We start from the raw sequence: 18,139 nt of genomic DNA on the forward strand, positions 1-18,139 counted from the left end.
AAATTTAATACAACATCACCAAGGGTTCAACTCTGAGCATGTCATCTCTGTTTTAATGCCCTTCCACACTCCCAGGGCAACTGCAGGATGTCACAAGTGACACTGGCTGCAGCACCTCCAGGACATCAGTGGGGTGGAAGAGGCCAAGGAACGAGGGCTCCTGCTTGTTGTCCTCCAGTTTTACACATTGCTGTCTCACAGCCACCACCTGTATGGGCAGAGACCCCAGTCCCTATTTCTCCAGGCTGTCAGCACCCCCTTTTCATGAGCTCGGTGAGGTCCTGGAGCAACCCACAAACAGCTCTGCAAAACACCATTTTTCTATTATTTTCCTGGGGTGGGATGGAGTTAAGAGAGAACAAAGTGAGTGAGTTGTGTTGACACAGGCACTATGGGAAATGTAATTAAATTGCAGATAAAGAGAATTGTATTTTACAGGGTAATATTTTAGAAAGCTTCTGTGAGATAGAAGAGGTTTATAGCAAATTCCTCCTAAAATGGCCCTCATGTTTCTGACTATTCTCTACCTTCTATTTAAAACCTTTTAATAAAATAACTCATTTTGATATTAGGTTTGAATCCCATCCAAAATTTTAAATCTCTAAAAAATACCTTAAAGCAGTTTCCTCGTGACCTGCTAACAGCAGACACAAACACATGCGGCACTGAAACCGTTGCCTGTCGCTGGGCAGGGTGGAAGGGAATTTGCCAGCCAGTTCCCTGGACAAGAACATCACCTCCAGGGTCCTTTTCACCCTATTATTTAAAATGCCTCCCTGCCTTTTACATGTATTTTATCCATGCCCCTACTGATCATCATTTGAGCAGTTTTTACCCCAAAACTTCTTCCTGACCAAAAACCTTCACTGGTTCCACTTGGTCCCAGCTTCTGCCACCCAAGTGCTAGAGCTGCATAGCCTGAAGCCATCCGCTCCTTCCAGTACAGCTGCCCAAACATCAGCGATACCCAGCCAGCCCAGCTGGTAGCTGCATGGTTTCTGCCCCCCCAGGGCGGATAACACTCCCCAGGGCTGGCAGCTGACCTCTCTTCTCACTTTTGGGCTCCAACATCAGAGAGCAGCTACGCTGACTACCTTATTTGCGTGGCTGCCATCTCCGGTGGGCTTGCCTTGAATAAACTCCTTCACCTTGACATTTAAGCAGACTACTCTCTGTCTTCTCACTCTTGTTCTATTTCCTCGGGGGACCGTGTGCCTCTCTGGGATTCCATTATTTTATGCTTAACCAACTGTCATGCTGGGCCTGTCGCTTCCACTCCTCGTTTCTGACTTCAAGGCCTCGTCATCTTTACAGCGATCCATGCCACAAGGCATTGAACTTCTTCGGGACTGTGTTTGCTCTTACTTTGTGACCCTCCCTGGGCCTGTGCCAGCATCTCTCTCTCTGCTGGCACCGTGAGGCAAGGAGCTTGTTTTGGGGTGTGCTTCATGGCTTGCGAGTCCAAGTGGTTTTAGCCTGGCATCGAGAATGTATTTCTTCAGCCTGCTGTGACATTTAATAGCTACATCCCCACAGCCGAGTTCATTTTTTGGTTGGTTTACATAAGATTCTGGTGCTTCTGCGACCTCTCTAGGAAGAGCTCTGTGATGAAGGATCTGTGACCGACCAAGTATTTGGGGTAGCCACTTCCCTGCAGCACTCGCTGCCTCAGGAATGCAGGTGATCTGCACGTTCAACCACAAGCCTCAGCCTTGGTGGACTTCTGCTGCATCCCAAGGGAGCTTTGGTTTCGTTAGGCTTTTTTTTGCGTGTGTCTTTTTTTTTTTTTTTTTTTTTTTTTTTTGCCGGAGGACTGGAAGGAACAACTGCTCTTACCCTGGAGTGAAAATCCTACAAAGCTACTTGTGAGATGAAGCATTGTTTGGTCTCCTCTGACACCCAGGAATTCCAAATTTGTCCAAAAGCCAGGCTGGTACCTATATGGGCCCAAGCCCACGGTGATTCAAATCAGTAATTAATTTGCCTCCAGAGCGTGCTGTTTCCACTGCTGTTTACAATGAAAGCTGTTAATGTTAAAAGTAGTTAGTAACTGGCAGCTAACACGCAATGCTCTGCTCACCATCAGGCTGCCTGCCTGTTTTTGGATCTGGGGTAAGACACACTTGGTCCAGTACAAGGTGAGTGCCCGGGCAAAAGAGAATTACAGCTCATCTCAACAGCTTCCTAAGCTGCAAGACAAGTCACAGACTATCTTATTAGAAGAACCACAGGAGCAGCTTCCCCTTCCAAAAAGAAGCCCCCGTAGCATCAGGAAACACACAAAGAGAAAAATTTTAAAGGGTTATTTTTTCTGTTCACCTTAAGCCTCAAATCATTCTCCGCATCAGCCCTGGCAGGCAGGAAATCCTGAAGGGTCAAACAAGGAGAGCTTGAGTTTGAGGGGCAGGTGAGGAATCCACACCGCTGATATCCTGGATAGGAGGGGGGTATTGACAAAAGAAGCCACTTCTGCAGTAACGAGGCAGGGCAGGAGATAGCAGACACCCACTGAGTTGAGTTCCCCTTGAAAATAAAAGGCTGTTTAAAAATAAAAACGAGTTACATAAAGCGTGCTCCGTTGTTCTGTCTCCGGCTTAGCTCAAGAGGATGGCAGCTATTTCAGCTCTCCCCCGTGTCAGTGGTAAAAGTGTCTGCTGGACACGTGTTGGGATGGCTGCAGCCGAGCAGATGCCCCCAGTGCGAGATGGCTCCGGGCCCCGGCCGGCGTGCTCTGGCTCCCTCCTTGATCCCTCCAGGCAGGTAGGATGCAAAACCAACAGCTTAGCAGTGTGGGAGGCTCCAGGCTGAGAGGGGCACTGTGCAAGAGAGAAATCAAAGAATTTCCCCCGTAATGCACTTTACTGCCATTCCATAATTGTTCTCAGAGGAAACGCTCCCGTGCCCAGGAGCAGTTACACACTAAGAAACGCGTTGGTGCCTCGGCACGTGCTTTGGAGAGGATCCTGTTAAGCGTGGAGCAGGGAGGCAGAAAGGATTGGACTTGACAGAGCTGCTCTGTGCAGCCTTGGAGCCCTCCCAGCTTTCAGCATCACTGCTGCTGTCAACATGGCAGCGTCTGTAAGGCAGTCGGTGGGGATCTGAGACAGATCCACCCCGACAGACAGCACCCCACAACCACCCCCTGCTGCAGATGCTCCATCCCTGGTAGGTTTGGGCTGAGGGCTGATGCTTGAACACAGGCCAGGGAGCGAGCCCTGCTGACGGACGGGGTTCATTTTCTGCTGCGAGATCACTCCAGGTGCTTGCAGGCAGCCTGCATTTAGCGAGCTGAAGGCTCTGCCAACCCGCTCGTTTCCTGAATGGCAGAAATCATCCCTGAGATCTGCGGGCTGCGGCCACAAATCCATTTATGATGGACAAGGTCTGTGATTCTTTGCTCTTATCGCTGCTGTTTCAAAGCCTGGGGCTTACAGGGCATCCAGGTCCCGGAGCAAGGATTTGCTGGGGTTATCAGCCGCTACACGGGGAGGCGACGTGGCGCCGGGAGGTCACTGCAGCAAAACACCTGAGCACGTGCTCGATCTGAACCATGTGAGCAGATGAATGAACACTGGCATGATGAAACACAAACAGAGTAAACTGCCCGGCTGAGCTGGGATTCCTCTCTCATCTCTGGAGGCTGCTGCTCCAGCCTTAATTAAAACATAAACGAAGCGAGTTAGACGGGCTCATCCTCTGCTCCAGCAGATGGTGGTTCTTTCCTAAGATTTTCCAGCACAAATCGCTCCTCGGGTGGCTGGCTGGCAATCGTTGCTTGTGTCCTGACAGCCCGGATAGAGATGCAGGCTGCAGCGCTGCCAGTGCCTGCACTGCTCAGGCCCTAAGGACCGGGCAACATCTCCAGAGCTGCGTGGAAGGACTGCAGGGCAGGAGGCCAGGCTTGTGCTGCCAGAGCAGGAAAATGAGCCCCAATTCTTCCCCCACCTGCAAACACTCCTGCCATCTGCAAGTTTTTGCTCCAGCCTTTGCTCAACGCGGTTCTCTCTCCTCCAACACGTTTTCCTTTCGCTCCAATTAGCCTTATTTTTAACTAGCTCAGCCCCGGTGTTAGTCGCAATGCCGCGGATACCCTGCGTGCAAAAATTCAGAGGAAAAAACAATCCACCATTTTAAAGCACCAACAATAGCAAGGGAAAAAAAATAAATAAATAAAAAATCTTGCAGCTATAGGCACCAGCACAGGCTAACATTTTCTCCCAGCATCAAAGGCCCACCGCTAATCCAATTGAAACGGAGATCACCCCCAGGACCAGCCCTGCTCCTCGTATCAGCACAGCCAGGGGTGGGCAGAAAAACTGCCAGCTCGGTACTGGGGCCTTTGTGGTCTTTGTTTGCTTTTACCTGGGAGGGAAAGGGTCCTACCTGAGAGAAGGAAATGATTGTGCCGATACAGAGTTCAGTTTTTATCTTGACTGCTCCTTTCCTCCCTTGGAAATCAAAAATCTTCAACCCCAGTCCTCCTCAGCTGTGCTGAGGGATGCAGTAGGACTAATCTGACCCGAAGGTGATACAGACAGCATTGCATCAGCACAGCCAGAAAGCAAGCAGCACGTACCCAAAGCACCTACACTGAAATCTTAGCCTCTGCCCATCATTCCCATTACCTGCATCATGCTAATACAGGTCCAGAGGCATGGCAGGGGTGCTGGAGGCTGTGCAGAGCTGCCTGCAGTCCCTGACACCGCTGATCTGCTCCAGTGACAATCCTAAAAAGCCAAGAATTCACAGATCTAGCCCTAATCATCCCTGAAGGGGATTCCACATATTTAATAGCACGCTTTTCAAAAGCATCGTGTGCTCAGAAGCGCAGGCCAGCTCGCAGGGAAGAAAAAGCTTTGTGCCTAATGCCTCTGTCAGCTCTTGAAAAATCCCACACCTCCTCCCTTCTTCTGTCCTAGTGCCTCACCACTCGGAGGTTTTACTTGGGGTGCTCAGTTTGGCCAAAATTAAACTAAAAGAGAGGCCAGGTGGTTGAGGTATTACAGCCTCCCCCGAAAACTCCCAGTCACCTGTTTATCACAGCTCCTTACTGTAAGGTTTTCAGAAAAGACACGAAGATCTAGCCTCACGGCTGACTGCTAATAAAATCGATAGGTGTGATGCGCTGAATTATGAGCACAGAAAGTCTCCGATGCCCTCCACAGCAGTTACCCTGAGAGCACAGCGTGCTGCCAGCTCCGTCTCTCAGTGACTGTATGTATGTGCTCAGCAGTACACCGTTAGCACTCACCTGAGATCACACATGTCTACAGCGGAGTAGGACAGGACCAGGCCCTGCTAAGCAAAATCCAGCACCCAGACAATAAATAATAAATTTATTTCAGTAATAAATCCAACCTGAGTCTCAGCAAATGTAAATCGCTTTTCTTCCACCCCAGGGCTGGGAGATTTCTTAGTGGCATCCGTTCCCTACAGGGCTGTTTTTTTCTACAGATGCTGTCGCACAATCTCCCAGTGCATTTTTAGTAGGGGGGCAAAAAGCCATCTTTGTGTAGGAGAAAAAAAAAAAGACACACCACATCTGTATTTTCTGGGTAGTGAGCAAGCATCTGCTGTGTGCTCCAAAGCATGCAGCCAACCTTGCAGCCTCCAGGACACGCAGGGAGCCTCACAGCCTGCCAGGAAGGCAGCCCCTCTGGCATCCTCACAGCTGGGGTCTGACTTTCCCCGGGGGAAAGGACAAGGCACCTCGCACGGTGTTTGCAGTGAGATGTCCAGGACTTTGTGGGGCTGTGCCACTCGCAGGGGGACGCTCGGCCCCGTCGTTCACCACCACCGTGAAGGCGTTGTACGGGCAGGGACCGCTTCTCCCGGTTGAGCCAGGACTCCAGCTGCATGTGAAAAAAATCAGATGGCTTGTTTTGTATGCATGTGAAAGCCTAAACTTAGCAGGCAAGATGTTAATTCGTAGGGAAAAATAGGCCGTATTTATGTAACTGTGAAAAGCTGCAGTGAAGGTTACAGATCCAATGGGAGAGGAGCGTACGTGCAGCGCTAACGACAAACACCGCTACTCACTGCTTTGTCAAGAGCTCCAGCAACTGCATATTCATCACCCTGCACCCCAGAGATCCAGCTCTGAGGCCTCGCAGGCTAAGAATAGAAGTCTCGTTGTGTTTTCTCCTCCGTGGGCCAGGTTTTGTCCAGGATTAGAGGCAGCGGGGTGTGGAAGCCCAGCTGAACAAGCACTGCAAACGGCAGCGCCCGTGTGTGCAGTGCAGAGCTCGCGGCTCAGCAGGGGTGGGTAAGGCTGAATAAAGGGCGAATTCATTCACAGCATTGCAGGATGGCATTAGTGCCGGGCCTCTGCTCACAGAGACGTCCCCTGTGGTGGATGGGGCGCTCACAAAACACGAGTCCCTTGTGCATAAACAAAACCCAAGCGGCATTCGAAGCAGGCGGCTGGAGAAATGCCATCACTGACATTCGCAGCTCCTGGATGTAAAGTCTGGTGGCTCGGATCCACCGCAGAAACCCCGGGTTGAAAATGGAAGGAACGACCTTGAAAATGGAAGGAAATGTAAATTTGCTCTCACAGTGAAACCAAGACAAAAAGCGTTGAATTTTAACTGCGTGTGTAGCCACTTGTCCCTGATCTTGGGGCCACGTTCCTGGACACCTACCTGAAAGTAGCAGGGAACGATTTCCAGAGGGGTTGGTGAGCCAGGGTTTTCACTGTCTTTAAGCAGAGACCAAGCCAGGGGCACTATTGAACAAAGGCATCAACAACAAAGGCATCAGACCCTCTGGAGAAGGCCTTTCTAGCTAGAACATCACATAACAGAGAGCTCTTTTGGGAAAGGACTCTCAAAATAACCTCTGTCTCTTCTAATGTAAATGTCCCTGGGAGCAATACTCTTTGTAAAGAGTTTCTGGAGAAAGTCTTAAAAAAAAAAAACAAAACCAAAAAAAAAAAAAACAACCCTGCCATTAATTCTGCATTTACCCTTGCTGCAGTGCTAACACACAGAGCCCAGAGGAGAGCCATCATCTTCCAATACTCTTTCCTAATCACAGCTGAGAAGGGTATAACAACGTTCCTGCTGCTCTCTCATTTCCTCTGGCTGTAGCTCATTGCTCCTTCAAACTAACCCACTGCGAGCAGCAACACTGCAAAATGCATTTTGGAGTCATCATCTGGCTTGGCGGTGCACGACAACTGGGGACTTGCCATCTGCTGCTGTTTGTTTAGCCCTTTTGTTAGCGAGCTAACATCTGGGAAAACTGCTGAGCCCCTGTTTAAGCAGCGGTGTGCTGGGAGAGGTGACATGCATGCCTTTGCCCTCTGTGAAAGATGGTGTGATCTGGGTACCATTTGTTTCCTGGGCCTCTTGTTTTTTGCCAAGTCATCCCCCTCCAGTGCCCGCAGCGTTGAATTTAGATGTTCTCATGACTCTGGCTAAGATCAATCAGCACAGTCCAGCCTTTTGACCCTGAGAACTGGCTTGTGTGCCTGGAAAGCCACACACCAGCTCCAACGAAGCACCTGCAGATTAATTCCTCTTTCAGATGTCTAGCACGGCAGCCCAGCAAAACCCAGAACCACGCTGTGAGTCCAAGTCCCTTTTAAGCAGCCACGAGTTCAGATCTGTCTCCTATGGGACTAGGAAGGCAGGCACTGCAGCCTCAGCCCCAACACCAGCAGTGGGATGGGGCTGGATCTGGTGCTTGAGGTTGGCTCTTACCTATCCCCTCCCCTGCCACCTAACCCATCACTCACATCGACACTGCTAGCTGCTCAGCCTCCAGGATTGGGGATGGTGTAATCCTTGGATGCCTTCTGCCTCCCCTTGAAGAGGTTCAGCAGTGCCCAATGACCTAGCTTCAACACATCCCTAAAACGGGGGGAGGAAATTGTTAAGCTGTGGGAAAAGCCATAAAGCAGAGCTATGCAAGATAAAACAGTTACAGGATTGCTACAGCGGCGAAAGTCAGTGGCTCAAAGAGTCAAGAGGAAACGCAAACCTTGAAAATTCTATAGGAAATAATCACGGAGGTGAAAAACAGCAATGGGAGCTGCCTATTCCACTAGAGATCTGTTCCAGCCATAAAGCTGTATTTATTAGCCAGGTTGTGCACATCCTGCCTGCAGTCTCTCTATGCATGACTAAAGACGCCTGAACAAGGTGACCCAGAGACTGTGCTGTATTTCAGGAATTTACACCTAGCACATCTGCCTTTGCAAAGGCACTGCTCGACGCTATGTGAAGCCACGCATGCAACAGCCCTCTTGGAAAACATCAACATCTGCTGAACCAGACAACAGAGCGGCCAAATACAAAACTGCCAAAACACGACAGGTCACGGGCACTCCTCATGAACTCTGCAGAGGCCAGGAATCAAGCTCTGGGAGAGCAGCACGTGAAAGAGAGGGAACCCGATTTCCCCAGTCAGCACTCCGGCATCAGCCTGCCTTCCTGGAGAAAAAAAGCTCTGTTTCAGTGGGAATCACTCGACACCCAAGTCATGAGGCAGCAGGCGAGCAGTTTTGCTCTTGCCAGCCCAGAAGCAGAGCTCGAGGAATTAACAGCACGCACGTCCTCTTCCAGGGCACGGCTCCAGCCCCCGATTCAGGTACTGCAGCCGAAACCGCAGCACGCTGAGCGGAACGAAGAGATTGCAACACGTGTTTTTGCTGTCTGCATTTCTGTTTACACCCCAGCACTGTATTTGCTTTTTCACAACAGGACAAGGTTGTTGACTCATGTTTAGCTTCTGACCCAGTATAAACACCAGCAGTTTCTACTGTCAGAACAGCCGCTCTCTGATGCCGCCTATGGAGCTGATTTTCTCCCCTCCAAGTGAAGCAACCTGCTTTTGTCTTTCTTGTATGGCATCCTAGTTTCTCCATTTGTCAAGGTTTGAACCCTATCTATATTCCTCTCCCAATAACCTACAGATTCTCCAGCTACCGAATCTGTACCAGCTTCACATAATCAGTATGCGAAGCTCCATTTTCTATTTACCACCCAAGACTGAAAGAAATGTTCCAGGGACAAGCACCTGAAATACATAATTTTAGCACCATCCAACCATTTTGTACCCGGTTTCATTCAGAGTCAGCGTTAGGTGTGACCATGCCAAAAAGACCTAGCATATTGTCATGAACTGCCTCTCCCATAGCAAGAAGACCTTTTATTTTACTTTGCTTTACTTGCCCAGCACCTTCCAGACTGCTTTCGTTTCTTTTTTTTTTTTTTCCCTTTTTCTTCTGCAAAGGATAATTAAACTGATCTGTAATTACCTTGGCCCTCTATTATTCCTAGAGACTGCACGACCTTTTTGGCACTCGGGTGCTCCTCGCCTATCCAGCGTAATTTGTCAGAAAGGCCATAAATGCTTCTGCAATCACTTCAGCTAGCTCTTTAATAAAATTCCTGACACCCAGGCAGCCTGAGACCACCCAGTTTCCCAAGAACACCCTTGAATATATTTTTTCTCTATGCTAAGATCTCACTATTAGTTGTTACTACCAACAGTGCTAGTCTCTCACTTCCTCCTCTTGAGCTTTTTTTTTTTAAGCAACTACAGTGAAAAAAAAAAAATAATAAAGCATTAAACATTTTGACATTCTGAACGTTTTTTTTTTAACAGGCCTTTCTGTTCCTGTGATTATCCCCCATGTACATTAGTAATATGAGGAGGACCAAGGAAAGTGCTGATCTGCTCATTTGCAGAGCTCACCGGGACTGCTGAAAGGACGGGTTGTCAGCCATAACAAGTATTTTTTATATTAAGGGATCATGACAAAGCAAAAAGCATTTGTCCTGCGGGCTTAGAGATATAAACTAATCCCACTGCTACAAAGGGAGAACTGTGGTTATTCATTTATTAGAGGTTCCTGCCACCAAAGGCACACTTCCTTGGCTCGAGAAGCAAACTCTGGGCTAGGCAGCCTTAAAGAAACCAAGCTGTAAGGCTGAAATAGAAACCCAGAAAAAAAAAAAATAAGCCTCATTTGGCCATGCAAGCCATGTAGCACAGTCCAACACACTATCTACCAAAGGAGCTGAGAAATTACAAGGAAAAAAAGAAATCACTGACAGCTATTAAGATCAATCAATAGAGAGAAATAGGATTCAAAAGCATCTGCAACATCAAAGCTTTGCAACAGAAACTCTCCCTTCAGCCAGTGGCAAATGAAAGGAACTGTCTGTTGTCTGTAATGTTCTCAGTGAACACCAGAAAATGAGCAGCAGCGTGCTGTGCTGGGCTGGTACTGCCAAGGAAAAAACTTAAGCACACAAAACACTTAATACAATATGCATTCGGGTATAAAGGGGAAGTGAACATATATATATATAGGGTCTAGGCAGGGAAACCTTAAGGTTTCCTGAAAGCAAGAATATTTGAATAACAAAATAAAGAACAGGAAATATTCTTAGAGATGCACCTCAGTAAGATCTCAGCCTTAACAATTGTATTACAGTGTCGATACATCCACGAAAGCACATGGCTTTTAACAACAGTCACTGGTTAGTTGAAGACAGGCAATGCCCTGAAAGGAGGTTTGGATAAACCCATGGAGATGCCAGGAAGCAATGCCTCCAGAAGTCCCTGCCTTCTACAGGGACTGTAGTGACTAAGGGAATCAGGAGTCATCCACAGACATGAGAAATCTGAGACATTAGCAGAAACAATCCTAGCTCCTGGAAGGAAAAAAAGCAAACAAAAAACCCTAGAGCAGTTCAAAAGCACAGTCAAGTGAAATGCAAGTGCTGCCAAAGAGTTCATAAAAGCATTAAGCTCAGTTACAAACCTTTTACTGTGCAGTGGCACCACGTTCACCTCCTGAATGTTTAAAGTGAGGCGTGTTAAGCAACTCACCCTCATGATCACCCTCGTTGTTTCTTCTTTTGTGACATCAGGGGTGAATACAGCCCTTGGCAGACTTTGGTGAGATTTCTCATCCTTGATTTCACTTATGCTCCAGGTCTACTTAATAAATAAAGGAACACTATACACAGATTTTCATGTAAATCCCATTTTCTGTCTATGAATTTGTTAAAATGCATACAAATTTCTGTAACTGCACATTAAGTGATGTCAGTTCTCCATAACAAGGTATAAAATAGCACAGAAGATTATACATAAACACATATGGTACACCTCCAACTTTTAGTTCCCATTACCACGAAAGGCAACTCACTTTATGATTTCAAAGGGATCACTGTCTAGGAAAACACACAAAAATCTTCTGTGTCACTGACTCTTTAGAGAACAGCTCCATTACTTCCTAATACTGCATGATAGATTCTGATTATTTGGCCACTTTGCAGGATTTTAAAAACCTTCCAAGCAGGAGCCACAAGATGGCAGCATGAATTAACTGCGTGTTATTTTCTTACAGGGCTGCAGAGTCAGCTTCAAGCAGTCCTCATTCCTGTATTCCCCAAACCTCAGTCACTTACCCTGCTCCTCACCTGTGCTGCAGCAGCTGCCTAAGGCCATGCAGCGTGCTGGATCCAAAAACTGGTCCAAGCTGAAATAATTAGGTACTGCCAATCATGCAGCCCTCAAACGCTTTTATCAGCGCTGCCAAGGAAGCAGTGAGGAGCAGAAAGAGGGACGGGAATGACCTTGATGTAAAGAAAAAGATCTGCAGAATCACAACTTAGATTTATAGAGAAGACTGTTCAGGGAGCATTAGTTTAAAAAAAAAAAAAAAAAATCACAGAAAATACCTTTCATAAAGTGTCATTCTGGCTGAACGTCATCGTGACTAAAAAGTACGTCTTCATATACTAATTATTTAGTCAACATACTTATTTAACTGGTGAGTCCACGTTTAATGGATGCTTATATTCATTATTTATCTAATTTTCCACAAATGAAATTAGTAACATCATGCCAGATACTTTCTTCACATGGCTTCTGCAACTGCATTAAAAGCAGCAAGCTATCACACAATGCAACTGTGGGCTCAATTTGGCCCTGCATATTTCTGCAGGAACTGTGCTAAATAAAGATTAAAAATTTTAAAAAATAAATTACTCCTCCCATTAAAAGAATTCCCACTCCAAGCCCCTCCAAGCCCCCAAACACAGTATGAATGATTTGCTGGATCTATCTTTAGTTATGCTATATTAACAGCAAAAACATGAAGAGAGAACTCATGGCTTTATATCCTTTCACTTTAAATTCTTGGTTTCTTGGGATTTTTACAAGACATCCTAAACATCTGACTCGAGCTCTTACGTTCTATAAATTCCTTTTTTAAGCTTTTACACGAATATGGCATAATGCTTTTTATTTGAACTCTAGCCTTTTTCCCCTGCAAAAAATGTATCAGAGGTTAGAGATGAGTTAGATTTCTACATTAGAAAGACGCTGGAATTACTGGGCTGCTACCTCTGGGACAATACACTGTGACCTTGAGCTAGTCAGCCTGTCATCCACCCACCTCTCCCATTTGTTCTCGGATATGTTTGCACAGAGCTGTGAAAAATAGCATTCCACAATTACCAAGGGCTGTATTAACCATGAGAAATATTACACCCATTTTGCTCCGAACGCAGTTGTTTTGCCACTCACAGGGAAGTGGTGCTGTTTAAAAGGATTAGAGTTGCGTGGTACCACCCCACTCAGAGCCCTGGAACTGTAATTGCTGTCAAATTAGTTCTGTTCATGCCACCGAAAAAAAACACACACCACATTTAAGGCTTTTCTTCTACAAAACCGTACTGGATGTCTTTTCCTTTATACAGAGATAAACATCTAACGACAGGAATAACAGAACAGATGTCAACTGAGGATTCTGCATTTTAAGGGACACCTTCAGAGAGCTGAAGCCTTCATCAACAATTCACTTCAAATTGCTAAGCAAACAAGTAAAATTCGCCAGAATGACAGCGTTTTAGAATCTATCACTCTCTAGGAAGAGTATAATATAACAAAAATCCAATGGTACACTATGCTTGTTGTTCTGCAGACACACATGCCCCCTGTGCTAACTGTTCCCAGAAATGTTTTTGTATCACTCAGTTCAGTATACACCTGCTACTTGGAAAGTGTAAAGGGTTGCCAAAAGCTAGCCGATTTCTTCTTCATGTACTTTGTGATATTTTTTATTTTATTTTTGAATAGTAACTGAAGTACACGGCTCATACCAGTTTTTGCAACAACAAAGAATTTCCTAGTAGACTTAGACAGTAAAGGGCAGAAAGTGAAGGTCGATAAATAAAAGAGAAATGGATGTGGGGAAAAGTAATTCCAAACAACCTAGCACAGGATGCACTTTTGGCCATTCCAGCTGTAGAGGGGTGTTATGGGAAGTCACTGGTGGTACGCAGTGATTTCCACGGGAAGAGATAAAATCGCCTAAAAATCTGCAGCTTGAAGTTGACGTGATCGGAAAGAGAGGATACGAGTTTGTGAAGTGATGAACAAGGTGGAGAATATAAAAGGAACTTGAATATTCATTTCTTCTAATAACCTAAATGGGAAGGTACCCGATGAAATGATCAGGTGACAGATTAACGTTAAGCAAGAAGCAGCACTTTTTAGAATAGCACAATTTAATATAACAACTCCACTGCAGAAATATAAATACAGTTAAAAATATAACCAACTTCATGGGAGAACAGTACAGAACACCTTTCTTCAACTCTAGTTTAGTATTACAGTAAAACCAATGGCCATCAAAGCAAAACAAGAAAGCTGGAACTGTCTTGGCATCATTAAGGGCAAATGTGATCCAGGCTGAATATATCTGCCGCGGAGTTCCTTGCTGTAAAATTGTGGCTGGCACAGCTGGTGACTGCATATAAGCAACATTTTTTAATTACATAAAACAATGCTTTGAAAAAAACAACAACCTAAAACACAAGCCTAAAATAAGAGCCTAAATATTTAAAGGTGCAGTCATGTGAAGCCCACACCAGGGGTTTCCATCTGGTAGCATTTATGTGCCTGTCAGCTGTCCGTGCCTTTTCAGCTGCTGTTAACGCATGGGCCAAAGGGACAGGGAGTGTACCAAGCATCATCACGAGACTGCTGGCTACGTACACCGACACCAGTAGGCAAATGTGGTCAAAATTTGTCATTGGGTAAGCAACTAATGGTATAAAAAGTGGGGGAAAATAGAAAGCCTTATATTTGGTAGAATAAACTCTCCTTATTCTTTCACTCTTACCATTACAGACTTGCTCTGAGGCTGCCTGTATTCACCAGATGCTGGATATCAGTGTTTATTTCAGAGTCACCCCATGTCAAACCTGCCACATCCCTCCCAGTGAGGGACATACCTGTGAAATGGAGCAGTGGAGTTACGCCTCCCTATGGTTGTTGAAGATTTGCCATGCACATGCAAGAAGGACCAACATACGGGTCTAGCATGTGATCTGCCTCAAGGAAGAGTTTTGAACACCCAAAAAAAGCTCAGGTCCCCAGGCTCTCAAAGACAGAGAAAAGCACGTATAAATGGACTTCTGCCAGACTCAGAGTACAGGAGAGTGGTGGTACAGAGCAGTAGCTCCCCCCTTCTCCCATGGGCTAAATTGTGGGTTAAAATCCAGCTGCAGACAGCTGAAGCAACTCAAGAATTTCTGCTGACCTGTCATGAAGACAGATAATATTTTCTTAAAGTAGCAGTCTGTTTTCAACAGAATTGGAAATTAATCAACATTCTTAACCTCTGTGCGTCTGCAAAACTGCTGTGAAGTTATTTTCTCTGTAATTTAGCTAACTCGAGACCAATAGGTATCAGCACAATATAGGATTAAGCTCCAGGTTGATTTCTCAAAACGGTTCTTGTCTTTATGACAGTCTGTGCAGAGCCCTTGCAGCCAAACTCACCCAAACTACCTGGGATGGTTGAAATCAAACACAGATCTTTCCCCAGCTTGGCCAAACTCTGAATCTTCTGAATAGGCTTGGAGGCTTTTCAACAAAAGGCATGCTTTGTCTGCCGAGAATCCCATCAGCATGCAACAGTTCAGTTCTGGAAAAAAGACTGACAATAAGTTCCCAAAGTGTTTTTTAATGTTAAAAAGAAGAGCTGTATAAACTTACTAGAAGGTTTTTCTAGTCAAAACTATTGACACATGCTAGAGGTTGAAATGCAGAACCAGTTCCTTCACACGTGGGAAATAATCTGCCTCTCAGCTTTGCCAGTGTTTTGTTGTGATCTAACAGAAGGAAGCTGGGCAGGGCAGGTTATGTTAAAGGAGTAGAGAAACCTTACACACACCGCCTGCTTCTGCAAAAATGCTCCTTGTACAATCCAATCACCAAACCTAACGTTCATATCTCGTGTGTACTGGTCATTAAGTTCTCTGGGCTACAGAATGCCCTGTCAGGACACACACTCAACCACCACACACACACAAGGTTGAAGAAAGAGCCAAAGAGTCATCTGAACACATGGAAATTACTATCCCAATTCCTACAGTAATGATTTTTTTGTTAACTATTTTATGTGTATGCATACCGTAGTGTGAGAAGCTGCTGTAAATGGAAGGGGCATTTCTGGTGACAGCCAGCAGTCTCATTAGTATCTCCAACACAGGGAGAAGTTTGCATACACTAATTGTGTTACTTCTCGCTCTGTGGACAACAAGAATTGGTACAGAGACAGCCTCAAGCACTTTGGATTCTCAGTAAATAGCTAAACAGATTTACACCTCTGTTACATTGGGAAGGAAAAGAAAAAAAGAAAAAACACAAACAAATAAATGAAGCCAAGCAGCAATATAGATTCACCAACCTTTTCTTACACATCACACCCCTAACAGAGAGTTTACTTAATATTAACTCTTAGGGGATGAGTCCAGAACTTTGTATTTTCTGACAGCAACATTTCTCCATAGGTTCATCTCATACAGAAGGAGGGCAGAAGCAACAAAGGCTCTGTGAAAGCTCGCAGCTCGTGGTTATGCCACAGCTGATTTTCACCAGGTGTCTCTGATGAAAACACAATTCACAATTTACATTGTGCTGAAATGAAGGAATGTCTTTAACAACTTCTTCCAGGCCAGCAGCTTTTCTGGCAAACATAACAGCCTGCAATATGATCAGCCCTTATTTCCATGTATTTCTTTGTAATGTCTGTCTACTCTTGCTTCTACCAAAATATGCAGCTAAGTATGCCAACTAGATTGTGGTTTAGAAGTGATTATCTGTAGATCAGGCTTCCACAAACCCGAGTGAAGCCTTAAACAAACAGTACTCTGTAAAAACAAAACAAGCAATGTCTTCTCTGTGGTAACATTCGTATGACCACTCATGAATTCACACAGTTGTGTTGTAAGCTACCTTCATTCACCAGTCCAAGTACAGATGCTCTGCATCCATTTGGGATCCATCTTTTCACTGACCTCATCGTGGCAGGACGGCAGCAGCCCAGATACAGGTTTTGCAGCATTTTTTCATTGTGGTTAATCATAACTGTATAACACACAACTGCAATGAGGCCTTAATATAGCAGTGGGTAAATAAACATCGCACAAAACAGTTTGCACATAAGAAGGACGCTTTAGAGACAGTTTGCTCACACGTTTTAACAAGTGCTCTCAGCAAGAACATTCCAAGCAGTGTTACAGTTCTGCCTAAGCCTCTCAGAGCATGTTACACTTTGAACACTTGATAACAATCCTAATTTAAAGAACTGGGACTCTTCAGATGTAAACAACATTTGCCTTTGCAGTTACTTACAAAATGATACAGTACCCCTTATTTCACCATTAAAAAAAAAAAACTTTAACATACTACGTTTACAGTTACTATAAATAATAGCCTGGGGGAGTGAAGGACTTCTCAGAAAAACTGTTTTTCTGTGCTTCGTGTCCTCAGAGAAGCCTCTGATAATCCCTACTTTAGAAACACTGACAACTCTCAAGCAACTTCCATTAAGTCTCATTCTCACTACCAGTAAAGCTAAATAGCAAAATCCGTCATCCTCTAAAGAAGCAATCCACATACAACATAGCCTTGTTCTGGCTGTATTCCTTACCATCACTTAAAAGTAAAGGGAATGGTATCTTGGGTATAACTCTTGCAACGCAGTGCTTGAGCACTTTGCGCTAACTTAAGTATTTCCATTTTGTTCTAATCAAAGATTTGCAGATTTGCTCTTCAGCCAAAATGGAACCACATATGCAGATGATAAACACATGCTTTTGGCCTGATACCACGTAAATTCTTGTGCAAGTCATATGACACTTACTGTGTTTAACCCCTAACCCTCTAGCATTAAAATCAGTCTCACACATCTTGCACAACAAGGTAGCTTCTCTGAACCAGACACCTGCAGGTCCATAAGCACTGCACCATCTAAAACCTCTCCAAATCTGTTATTCTCTGCTATTATTTATTTCAGCCATGCTGTTGGAGATTGCATGGGATTTACTAGTTTTTCCTATTCAAAAGCTTCCTAATTCCATTTTAATAACATTCTGGAGCACACGTCAACCTAGCATTTTCCAAAGTTGCTCCACTAAAAGTCACAGTTTGAAATCTCTCTAGTTTCCCTGAACACAGGTTAGAGAAATAAATCTAAATTAATGTTTATTCCCAGTCTTCATGAAAACCATCCTAAATCTCTCTCTTCTAGAAGACTAAAGCTTCTCCAAGTTCTTTCTCTAATTTATATATTTAACACTTAGTCACTTGTGTCCCACCCAATTTAAAAGATGCTTTTAACATGGATCTGCTTTTCAAGCCATCAAGTCACCAAACTTCTTGAGCCAGCATTAGTACACAAATCAGTGTCTGACATGTAATTCCACCTAAAATCCTGCAATCACCTCTGAGTGCCGAAGGAAAGTGAGGCAAACTCAGCTTCTCTCTGAAAACTGATCCTCACTCCATTATTGACAGCTTCTACTCAGGAAGAAAAAAAAAAAGCAAACGTGAATTAATTTAAGATTAAAATATCTTCTACAAAGGAAAACTAAGGAATTCAGTATTTGATGACAAAGAATGTGAATATAAATCCAGGATTTTGTGTTTTTTGTTTTGTTTTTAAACAGTATTTAATCATGTTCTGAGACTGTTAACAGTAATAATATGAGATGAGATCAGATTTAAGACACCTCTCTTGTCTAGTAATCTACAAAGAGCAAGTCAGTTCTCCTGTTACTTGCCTATAGGCGGTACTTTCAGGCTGTACAGAGAAATA

This window comes from Anas acuta, chromosome 8, assembly GCF_963932015.1.
Source record: "Anas acuta chromosome 8, bAnaAcu1.1, whole genome shotgun sequence".
Classification (NCBI taxonomy): Eukaryota; Metazoa; Chordata; class Aves; order Anseriformes; family Anatidae; genus Anas; species Anas acuta.